The sequence below is a fragment of the Mustela erminea genome, chromosome Y (assembly GCF_009829155.1).
Source record: "Mustela erminea isolate mMusErm1 chromosome Y, mMusErm1.Pri, whole genome shotgun sequence".
In the NCBI taxonomy this organism is placed as follows: Eukaryota; Metazoa; Chordata; class Mammalia; order Carnivora; family Mustelidae; genus Mustela; species Mustela erminea.
In genome coordinates this window covers 1218519-1230185 of record NC_045636.1, presented here as the reverse complement: position 1 = coordinate 1230185, position 11667 = coordinate 1218519, and the positions used below count along the sequence as shown (strand labels likewise).

Genomic DNA, 11667 nt, shown 5'->3' with positions numbered 1-11667 from the left:
GATCAAAATCAGGGGTTGGAGCTGGAGAGGGAAAAGATGACTTGCCCCTGAGCAGGGAACCTGAGACCAGAGCAGATGCCATGACCAGGGGATCATGAGTTCAGCTGCAGGCCGCCTCTGAACTGATGGACAAAACCTGAGATCCAATCTTTCTCTTCTGAATACCTCCTAGTTCTAGACAAGAACCGCTCCTCTGTCATGGCTCAGAAATGCAGGAAATACGGATTTTGGCTTGGGCTGGTGTTGCTTGCTCTATCTGTCCTGCTTCAAGTTCTTGTCTAGCTTGTCCTCTTGACAAGCTAGACATTCTGTTACCAATCTCTTGAAGTCAGTGACTTGGCTATGGACAAACTACTCTCCCAAGCATATTTGGGTATAGAGCATTCCTCCATTCCTCGTTTTTGCAGAGGGAATGACACTATGTCTTATGGTGCTCTGCTTCTGTGGATGGTGATGGGACTCTTCTGTGCCTCTGAATCTGGATCTCTGTTTCTTTTCCCAGAAGAGGGTCATTTTCACCTCTGATTTCTCTAAGAAATGTTCAGTACTCTTTTTTTTTCTCACTCCTAGTTCTCATACAAAACACACCTCTTTCCATTCCTTGGAGCCAATGACTTCCCAAAGCTCTTTGTCATGTTCTATCATTCTTCTTTCTCTCTTTGGTTTGCTTCCTTCTTTTCCATTATTTTTCTTCCAGGTCACTCATTGGATCCTCTGCTTCTGCCAGCTTGCTGGACTTAGCATCCATTCTGTTACCAATCTTTTCATAAGGAATTCTTTATTCTATTTTGTTTATTTTTATCAGTTTAAGCTCTGTGGTTATAGACTCCCTCATATCTTCTGTGCTTTCTGATGTACAGGGAGTTTTCTGGCCGCTGCTTTCAATCCTCCATTGGGGGTGTTATATGTAGAGGTTTTACTCTGATTGCCTGGCCATGATCATTTCTTGTTCGTTTTCCTCAGCATCAATTGATTCCCCCATCATTGCATGGATCTAGGTCTCTGTCTTCTTCTCTGTATTCAAAAAGCCCATTCTGTTTTCTAGCTGGAGCATAACTTCTTTAGGAAGAAATCATGGAGTGCCCAAGGGCTGGCCCTTGAGGGAGTCTCCGGTGTGTGTGTGTGTGTGGTATGCATGCCCTCTGCTGTTGTGTTATGGCTGTCCCCTGTCCTTGAGGCCAGTCATCTGCAGAGGCACTCCTTGCCTGCCTTTTGATGTGTTTGCGGTCTGGGCTGAATATGGTGAGGTTTAGCTTGGTGTGCTCTGGTGTGCCTGTGAAAGGAGATTTTCAACCCACTCAACAGAACAAAGGTCTGCAGCATGCTTTGATCAGGAGAAAGCATGTGGGGAGAGCTTTCTTCTAGTCATCTACAGGAGAGAATGTTCTCCCGGGACTAAGCAACTTGGACTGAGGAAGGCAGTCCCCCAAGTGTTCCACGGTTGGGATTTTGGTGTTTGTAGGTTAGGCAGTTAATGTTCTCACGGTTCTGTCTTTGGCCAGTAGCTCGGTATTGATGCTGCTGGTGCTAGAGCCTAAAATTTCTTGTGCCCCAATTGAGTCATCTCCACGAACTCTGCCTCTCACGGATGCACTGACAGAACCCAACCTTTTCGCACTGTGTCTACTGGTATTGTCTCTGATCATTGTTTACAGGCTGTCTGCACCTAGTTGCTTGTTGGTGTCCTCTCCAGGAGAAACACAGTATTTTCTCGAGGCGATGTCTGCCAAGCCTGTTGATCTGAAATCTCCAGGCCTCAAGACGTTTTGTTGACAAGAACTCGTGCCCTTCAGACGCTCTGCTGGACACAGCCAATGGCATTGGGAAACATGCTCCTTGTTTGTTCCCAGGGTGCTCTGCACTCCTGTGCTTGTCTTTTGCATTGACTCACTGCCCTCTGGCGCACCAACCGCCCACGTCTCACCTGAGCCATATATCCAATCTTCTCCCATAGTCTCTGCAACTTCTTTTCTCTTTTGCTGTGGAGTTTACTTTGCAGGCTTCAGGTCAATTTCCACCAAGTTGAAGTTGATGTGGTGATCTTCTAGTTGTCATCATGGCTGAAGACAGGCCTGGAGTTCTCAGACACTACTATCATCTCACTGTCCTCCAAAGGCACTGCAGATTCTTACTGAGGCATAAGCAAGAATAAATTCTGGCCTCTTGCCACATGTGGCAGTGTTGTGTAGAGCATTGGGATACACCACATCTATCAGTCTCAGAAAGACAAATAACAGATGATTTCAATCTCTCATGGTAGTGAAGTGACATATGAAAATACAATGGGAAAAGGGACAAACAATACGACTCTAACCAGGCACACAAAATGTGGTGTTTGTTTGAAGGCAGGTTTGTGAAAATATGTGTTTATCAAAGAGGACAAAAGATGACATTCTTTGTAGGAAATGTGGCCGAAAGTGATGGAATGTGAGTTTTCAAGGCATGTCAAAATGAATTGCTATCCATGAAAGACCGACTTACTATCTCTTAAAATTTCATTGTAAGTGTTATGTGAAAAATACACAGACAACACACACACACACACACACACACACAGAAGACACACAAAAGATGAAGAGGAAGTGTGGAATCGCACTAAAGGAAACAGACCCCAAAGAAAATACCATAAAGAGGAAAGGCAGAGAAAATCCAAGTCAAAAACCAAGCAAAATGAAAAAGTTAACTTTTTACCTATCAATAATTCAAATATTCAGGAATAAATTCTCCCATCACTGCAAACAGATTTTGGACTGGGTGAAATTAAAAAAAAAAAAAAAAGCAAGAAATGTCCACAAGAAAACAACAAAAACATAAAAGAGCATTCTAACTGGACGCCAAAAGGAACAAGAAGAAAAAGAACAGAAAAAATAAAATAATACATATGATTATCGAAATAAAGAAAACACAAAGAAACCAATAGGAAAAAAATCAGGAGAACTCACACGTTTGTTTTAAAAACGTTAACAAACTGGAGGAGCCATTACCTGGATAAAACAGGGAGACAAGCACATAGCTGAAAGTATAAACTACATGACAACTGATAGAAAGGAAAACAAAATAATAACCTAAAAGACCCGTCTAAATAATTATGCTAGCACATCCAAGAACTGAGAGAAAAAGATAAATTCCCAGACACTAGCAACTCCCAAGATTAGTTCAAAAAACCTTCAATATTTCAACTCTCTAGTAGTGACTGAAGCGTTTGAAGCAGTAATCACTTGCCAACACACAGAAGGCCAGGTCCAAATCATTTTCCAAGGCAATTTCTTCTAAACCTGTAGTGAAGGCAACACCATTTCTTCTCATTGATTCCAGAAATGGAGGAGGCAGGTAGACTCTAATTTACCAGGATAAAGACCCAGTTCTGATAAGGACATTTTAGGAAACATATTCCATGCCATTTCAATAATTAAAGAAATAAAAATACAATTCTTTCCTTTTCTCTCTGTGTCTTCATCTGGTTTTGAAGGATCAGCTTGTTTTTCTTTTAATTGTTTTGTTCTGTTGAGGAAGCCAGCCTATCATCCACCATCCATTTTTTACAAAGTATTCACGGATATTTTAGTTCCATACACGACCTAGTTCTCATCCTAATATATGACACAATTCCTGAACACCCATTAAGCAGTTCCTTCCTTCTCTGCATGTCTCTCTTTCCTGTAACCCTCAGCTTGGTTCTCAAAGTCCTGAGTCACTCATGGTTGGTCTCCTTCTCTGTCTTCTTCCCATTCAGTTTTCCCTTCCTTTACTAAGGGCCATGATATTCCTCCTGGGGCACATATGAGGGAAGACATAGGATATTTACCTTGGTCTGTTTGCCTTTTTCATTTCACATCACCCAGTCATGGGACATATATATCAATGCAAGGACCAGTGGTTCTTCCTCCCTGATGCTTGAGGAATACTCTGTTGCCAAGATGGACCACACCTTTTCTATCCACTAGTCTTTGCAAGGGCATTGAGGCTCAATCCACAGTTCTTCTTGAGTGGGCAATGCAGGACATCAATATAGGCCATACCTTTTCCTCTGATTAAAGAGACTTGGTAACATGTCTATACCCGTTACCACAACAAGTAGAGATAACTAATGATGACATCAGGTGCTGTTCAGGCCTCTTCCTTAAGAATTAGCTCTGATGCAGAAAGTCACTCTCCTTGACGTCTTTGTAAAGGTGTTTAAGGGAAAACCAGGTAGACAGAGCTCTAATCCCTTAGGACTCATGTTTCAGAACACTAGGAGATGAGGACAAGACAGAACAATATATCCATGCCCTCACCTTTTTCCTTGAAAAGGGACTTCCCGTCCCTTTGTCCTCACTGCCTCATATGGAAAAGACACTGAAAAAAAGACCCACTCAACAACAAGATGACAAACCCTACACAGAGCTGTTGATACCCAAGAGGACTCACTGATTCTTGAGATCTCTAGAAACTGTAGTGGAAATAGGAACAACTTGCCGTCTATGGGGAAATGTTGGCCTAAATGATGGTATATCAAATGGTCACTTTCTTTTCTCTTTGTCTAGAAATGGGAAGTGGTACGTTAACACACAAGACAACTTGAGTTCTTGATCTGGCTCAGGGGGATCTTTTTATATCCTTCCCAGGGCTTCCTACTGCACACTGCACGTGGGTATGATCCATCAGGGCGCTTCTGACCAGGAAAAGGGGTACCCAAGGAAAGCTCAAAGGGAACACCTGCAACCGTGTGAAGGACATGTCTGGAGTCTTCAACAGCGAGGACACAAGTACCTAGCGTGTCTCCAGAAACTGTACCAGAATGGCCTCCCAATCTTCAAAACTGACCATGTACCAAAGGCAGACTCTCCTCCCTAGACCCTTAGGTTCAGGATGGACTCATGTACTTGGAGTCAACAGGAGCAAGCATGGAGCCTGTTGGAAGAGACGCATAGCCCAAGTGAAGCCATCTGAAAGAATTTCGTGCCTGTTTCAGGATGACAAATTCTATGTCCAAAAGGACACATTGAAGAGGTTTCAAATGTCAAATAAGCTTGAGCATTCCCAGAGGGTGGAGCAAGTACCCTTCGGGAAATGCATGGAGATGTGGCAGCACAAGCTGCCTTAACCCTCTCATTACCATCCCCCAAATGGTTTCATGCACTAAGCAAAGAGTGCCTCTTGTTGAAGATGGGAATGTTCTAATGGAGCCAGGAGAGGATGAACAATATGCCAACAAAGGGTCATTACAGCGGGACATACAGTGGATGCTACAGGTTGGTGAGGAGATCCAGGAAGACAAAAAACAGGAGAATGAACAAGGGAACTCAAAGCGAAGGTCTGGCATTTTAGGATGGTGGGAGGTGCTCTGTACCTGGCAGGGACCTAGGTCCAAATTAAATAAACCATCCTCTGGCCCCAGTCAATCCTAGGACACTGATTTTGGTTTCACGTTTTTGTCAAACGATGCACATGCACATATTTGGCAGAGAGACAGAGAGATCACAATCAGGGTGTGGAGAGTGAGAGGGAGAAGCTGACTTGCCCCTGAGCAGGGAACCTGAGACCAGAGTCGATGCCATAACCTTGGGATCATGAGTTTGGCTGAAGGCCACTTCTGAACTGATGGACACACCCCGGGACCCATTCTTTGTCTTCTGAATACATGCTAGTACTAGACAAGAACCGCTGCTCTGTCATGGTTCAGAAATGCAGGGGATACAGATTTTGGCTTGGGCTGGTGTTGCTTGAGCTATCCGACCTGCTTCAAGAGCTGGTCCAGCTTGTGCTCTTGAAGTCAGTGAGTTGGCTATGGAAAAACTACTCTCCCACGCATATTTGGGTAAGGAGAATTCTTCCATTGCTAGCTTTTGCAGGGGGAATGATACTATGTCTTTTGGTGCTCTGCTTCTGTGGATGGTGATGGGAGTTTTCTGTGCCTCTGAATCTGGATCTCTGTTTCTTCTCCCAGATGAGGAACATTTTCAACTCTGATTTCTCCAAGACATGTTGAGCCCTCTTTTTTTTTCTCTCACTCCTAGTTCTCCTACAATAGACACCTCTTTCCATTTCTTGTAATCGATGACTTCCCTAAGCTCTTTGTCATGTTCAGTCATTTTTCCTTCTCTCTTTGTATTTGCTTCCTTATTTTCTAGTCTTTTACTTCCAGGTCTCTCACTGGATCCTCTGCTTCTGCCTGCTAGCAAGACTTTGCATCCAGTCTGCTACAAATCTTTTCATTAGGAACTCTTTATTTTATTTTTTTTATTTTTATCCATTTTATCTCTGTGGTTCATGACTACCTCATATCTTCTGTGTTTTGTGATGTACAGGGAGTATCCTGGCCACTGCTTTCAATCCTCCATTGGTCGTGTTATATGTAGAGGTTTCAGTCCGATTGCATGGCCATGATCACTTCTTGTTCTTTTTCCTTGGCTTCAATTGATTCCCCCATTATTGCATGGATCTAGGACTCTGTCTTCTTTTCTGTATTCTAAAAGTCCATTCTGTTTCCTTGCCTGAGGATAATTTGTTTAAGAAGAAATTATGGAGTGCCCAAGGATGGACCCTTGAGAAAGTCTCAGGTGAGTGTGTGTGTGGCAGGCATGCCCTCTGCTGTTGTGTTGTGGCTGTCCCCTGTCTTTGAGGACAATCTTCAGCAGAAGCTCTCCTTGCCTGCCATTTGATGAGTTTATGGACTGGGTGAATTCGCTGAGGTTTAGCTTGGTGGACTCTCTTGTGCCTATAAAAGGAGACATTCAACCCACTCAACAGAACAAGACCTGCAGCATTCTTGGGTCAGGAGAGAGACTGCGGGGAGGGCTTTCTTCTAGTACCCTATGGGAGGGTCTGTTCTCCTGGGACAGAGCAAGTTGGACTGAGGAAGGCAGTTCTCCAAGTGTTACATGGTTGAGATTTCGTGTTTGAAGATTATGCAGCTAATATCCTGACAATCCTGTCCTGGCCAGTAGCTCGGTCTTGATGCAGCTGGTTCCAGAGCCCATTTTTTTTTGTGCCCCCATTGAGTCATCTCCATGAACACTGCCTTTCACAGATGCACTGCCAGAACCCACGGTCATCCCACTGTCTCTCCTGATATTGTCTCTGATATTGGTTTCCAGGCTGTCTTCACCTGGTTGGTGTTGGTGTCCTCTCCAGGAGAAACACAGTGTTCTCTCGAGTCGATGTCTGCCAAGCCTGCTTATCTGAAATCTCCAGGCCTCAAGATCCTTTGTTGGCAAGAACTCATGCCCTTCAGACCCTCTGCTGGTCACAGCCAGTGGCATTGGGAAACATGCTCCTTGTGCATTCCCAGTGTGCTCCGCCCTCCTGGGCTTTTGCCTTTTGCATTGGCTTAATGTCCTCTGACACACCAACTGCCCACACACATATAGGGTTAAATGTGTGTATTTCTCCTGACCCCTGTCTCCAATCTTCTCCCATAGTCTCTGTGACTTCTTTTCTCTTTTGCTGTGGAGTTTACTTTTTAGGCTACAGGTTCATATCCATCATGTGCAGTTGATGTTATCATCTTCCAGTTGTGTTCATGGCTGAAGAAAAGCCTGGAGTTCTCAGACACTACTACCATCTCACTGTCCTCCAATGGTACCACAGATTCTTACCGAGCCATAAGCAAGAATGAATTCTTGCCACTTGCCTCATGTGTCACTGTTGTGAAAAGCATTGGGCTAGTTAATATCTATCAGTCAGAAAGACAAATAACATACGATTTCACTCTCTCATGATAGTCAAGAGACATGGGAGAAACCAAGGGAAAAAGGACCAATCCACACGATTTTAACCAGGCACACAAAATGTGGTGTTTGTTTTAAGGCAGGTTTGTATGAATATGTGTTTATCAAAGAGGATAAAAGGTGACATTCTTTGTAGGAAATGTGGGTGAAAGTGATGGAATGTGAGGTTTCAAGTCATGTCAAATTGAATTGCTATCCATAAAGAACAACTTCTTATCTTTTGAAATTTAATTATAAGTATTATGTGAACACACACAAACAGCACACACACACACACACATGCACACACAAAAAGAGACACACAAAAGATGGGGACGAAATGAGGAATCACACTAAAGGAAACAACCCCACCAAAAAATATCATAAAGGGGAAATGCACATAGATCCAAGTCAGAAACCAACCAAAATAGAAAGTAAACCTCCTACCTATCAATAATTAATTCAAGTATTCAGGATAAATCCCCCATCAGTACAAACAGATTGTTGGACTGGATGAAAATTTAAAAAATGGAAAAAGAAAAAAAAAGAAAAAAAGAAGAAAAATGGTACACAAGAAAAAAAAAATTAACAATCTCGACCTTATATTGCAAATAGAGATTTTCTTTGACTATAAAGATACATTTAGCTTGAAAGTGAAGGAATGAGGAAGACATAGGTTATGTCAAGGAGAAGAGAGCCAAAGAAATGGTGCCTATTGCAGATAGAGAGATTTTATGCCTTTGAGAGAAAAAAGAATGCTGGAAGGTGTTTTTTCTTGATGGAGCAACAAAACATCAGAAAATTGGAAGTATTGCCAACATATACACCACCAACATGAGTTTATCTAAATGTTGAAAGCATATGAACAGAAAGGAAGGGAGATGGGGAATTCAATGCAATACTTTTGGGGACTACGTTATCCATTTTCAGCACAAGACAGATCATCCAAATGGAAAGTTGATAAGGCATACCAGACGTCATCTTGGGTTCTCTAGATCCCCTGAGCTTTGGGGATACAACCGTTAGATTGTGTCTCTGAGGACCATAAGAGACCTTATTCCCAACTGCGGACCTAACGTTGTCTATCACAGATCGTGTGCTGGAGTCCAAATTAAGTCATAATAAATGGAAGAGATATAAAATTCTATCTTGATTACTTATGACCACGAAGGTATGAAAACCGAAAGAAATCACTTATGAAAAGGAAATACAGCCAGACACGAATAGGTGGAAAACACAACACAGTGACAAACTAGCAATGAATCAAAGAAAGAAAATGAGAAAGTACCTTGAACATAGGAAAGTAAAGAAACTTATGGATGATTCCAAAACATCTTATGGGGAAAGAATATAGGGTTAAATGTGTGTATTTCCAAAAATTAAAAACACCAAAAAAAAAAAAAGCAACCTAACTTGATGACATAAGGAACTAGAAAAAGAAGAAAGAACTTTAACAAATTTTGGGGCGCCTGGGTGGCTCAGTGGGTTAAAGCCTCTGCCTTCGGCTCAGGTCATGATCTCAGGGTCCTGGGATCGAGCCCCGCGTCAGGCTCTCTGCTCAGTGGGGAGCCTGCTTCCTCCTCTCTCTCTGCCTGCCTCTCTGCCTACTTGTGATCTATCAAATAAATAAATAAAATATTAAAAAAAAAGAACTTTAACAAATTTTAACAAATTGGAGGAACCATTACCTGTAAAATACATGGAGACAAGAATACAGCTGAAAGTATGAGGCCACATGACAACAGATAGCAAGGGGAGAAAAAAATCCTAAAAGACCCCTCTACAAAATTATACCAGCAAATCTAAGAACAAGAGAAAAGGATAAATTCCAAGACACATATGAACTCCCAAGATAAGGTCAGACACCCTACAATATCTGAGCTCTCTATTAGTGATTAAATCTTTTCAAGCAGTAATCAAACACCGGCCAAACACCCAGAAGGCCAGATCCAAATAATTTAACTGGTCAACACTTCTAGACATTTAATGAAGGCAATCGATTCTTCCAATCGATTCCTGAAATGGAGGTGACGGGTTGACTTTACTTTTCAAGTATAAAGACACAATTCAGATAAGGACATTATATAGAACAAATTCCATGCCTTTTTAATAAGTAAAGATAATAAAAATATAATTATTGTTTTCTCTCTCTGTGTCTTCATCTGCTTTTGAAAAGGTCAAGATTTTTTTTTCAGTTTTTGTTCTGTTGAGGAAGCCATCCTATCATCCATCATATGTTTATGACAGATAATTAGCTGAAACTTTAGTTCCATATAAGCTCTAGTGTTCATCCTAAGATATGCCACAACTCCTCAACACCCATTAGCAAGTTCCCTCATTCCCGCCATGTCTCTCTTTTTGGTCCCCCTCAGCTTGGTTCTCAGAGTCCTGAGTCATTCCTGCTTTGTCTCCTTCTCTTCACCCCTTTCAGTTTTCCCTTCCTTCTACTAAGGGCAATGGTATTTCTTGTGGGGCACATTGAGAGAAGACATAAGTAATTACCCTTTATGCTTGCCTTTTTTATTTCTCAACACCCAGTCCTGTAAAATTCATGTTAATGCAAGTACTAGGGGTTCATCCTCCCTGACGGCTGATGGATACTCTGTTGCCAATATGAACCACGCCTTCTTTAGCCACTACTTTTTGCAAGGACATTGCAGCTCATTCCACAGTTCTGCTCGAATGAGCATGGCAGGTCATTGATATAGGCCATTCCTTTTCCTCTGATTTAAGAGAATTAGTCAATATGGCTATAACTATTACCACAGCAGGTAGCATTAACTGATGATAAGGAGTGCTGTCCAGGGCTCTTCCTTCAGCGTTAGCTCACATGCAGAATCTCACGCTCCTTGAAGCCTTTGCAAAGGTAAAAGCTTTCTCCATGGCCAAATTAGTAGTCTATTGTGACAGTCAACACCAGTCATCTGGACTCAAGAGAAAGGCAAGAATCCAACTTTCCATCTTAGCCATGAAAAACCAAGAAAGAATCAGGTCTCAAACAAAGACTCAGGAGAGGAAATCCATGTCCCTCACATGTGTATGGTCCTCTCACTCAATCAGGGAGCTTCTGACTAGGGAAAGGGCCACCCACAGAAAGCTCAAAGGGACACCCATAACCATGTTAAAGACATGTCTGGAGTCTTCAACAGCAAGGACATGAGTACCTTGAGCGTCCCCAGAAATCAGCCAAAATGGCCTCCAAATCTCCAAAACTGATCAAGCACCAAACACAGAGTCTACACCCTAGATCCTGATTTCCAGGACAGACTCATGTATTTGGAGCCTACAGGAACAAACAGGGAGCATGTTGGAAGAGACCCATAGGCCAAGTGAAGCCATCTGAAAGACTTTCATGGCCATTTCAGGATGACAACTTGTATCTCCAAAAGGAAGAGGATTCGAATGTCGAAGAACCTTGAGCATACCCATAGAGTGGTGCCGCTACCATCTGGGGAACTAAAGGGATAAGTGGCAGCCTGAATTAACCCTCTCATGTCCATCCCTCAAATGGTTTCTTGTAATAAGGAAATGGTGCCTCTTAAAGAAGATGGGCATGTTCTAATGGAGCCATGAGAGGATGAACAATGGGTCAAAAAAGGGCCATTACAGCGGGTCAGACAGTGGCTGCTACAGGTTGATGAGGAGTCCAGGAAGACACAGAACCAGAGAATGAACAAGGGAGCTCAGAGCGAAGGTCTGCCATTTTAGGGTGGTGGTAGGTGCTCTGTACCTGGCTGCTTTCCATAGGCACGTAGGACCAAATTATGTAAAACACCCTCTGGCACCAGAAAATCCTTGTACACTGCTTTTGTTTTTGCTTTTTGTCAAACGATGCACATGCACGTATTTGACAGAGAGAGAGAGAGTGAAAGAGATCACAGTCAAGGGTTGGAGCTGGAGAGGGAGAAGCTGACTTGCCCCTGAGCAAACCTGAGACCGGATTTGATTCCATGACCCTGGGATCATGAGTCGAGCT

The 11667-nt window shown here is 42.7% G+C and overlaps 1 long non-coding RNA gene across 1 annotated transcript; it reads left to right on the top strand.

Moving 5' to 3' along the window:
• Positions 1–5266: 5266 nt before the first annotated feature.
• LOC116583907 lies at positions 5267–11455 on the top strand. Its single transcript, XR_004282962.1, has 3 exons — positions 5267–5314; positions 6543–6548; positions 11411–11455. It is a non-coding gene; the product is annotated as an uncharacterized LOC116583907 (long non-coding RNA).
• Positions 11456–11667: the final 212 nt, after the last annotated feature.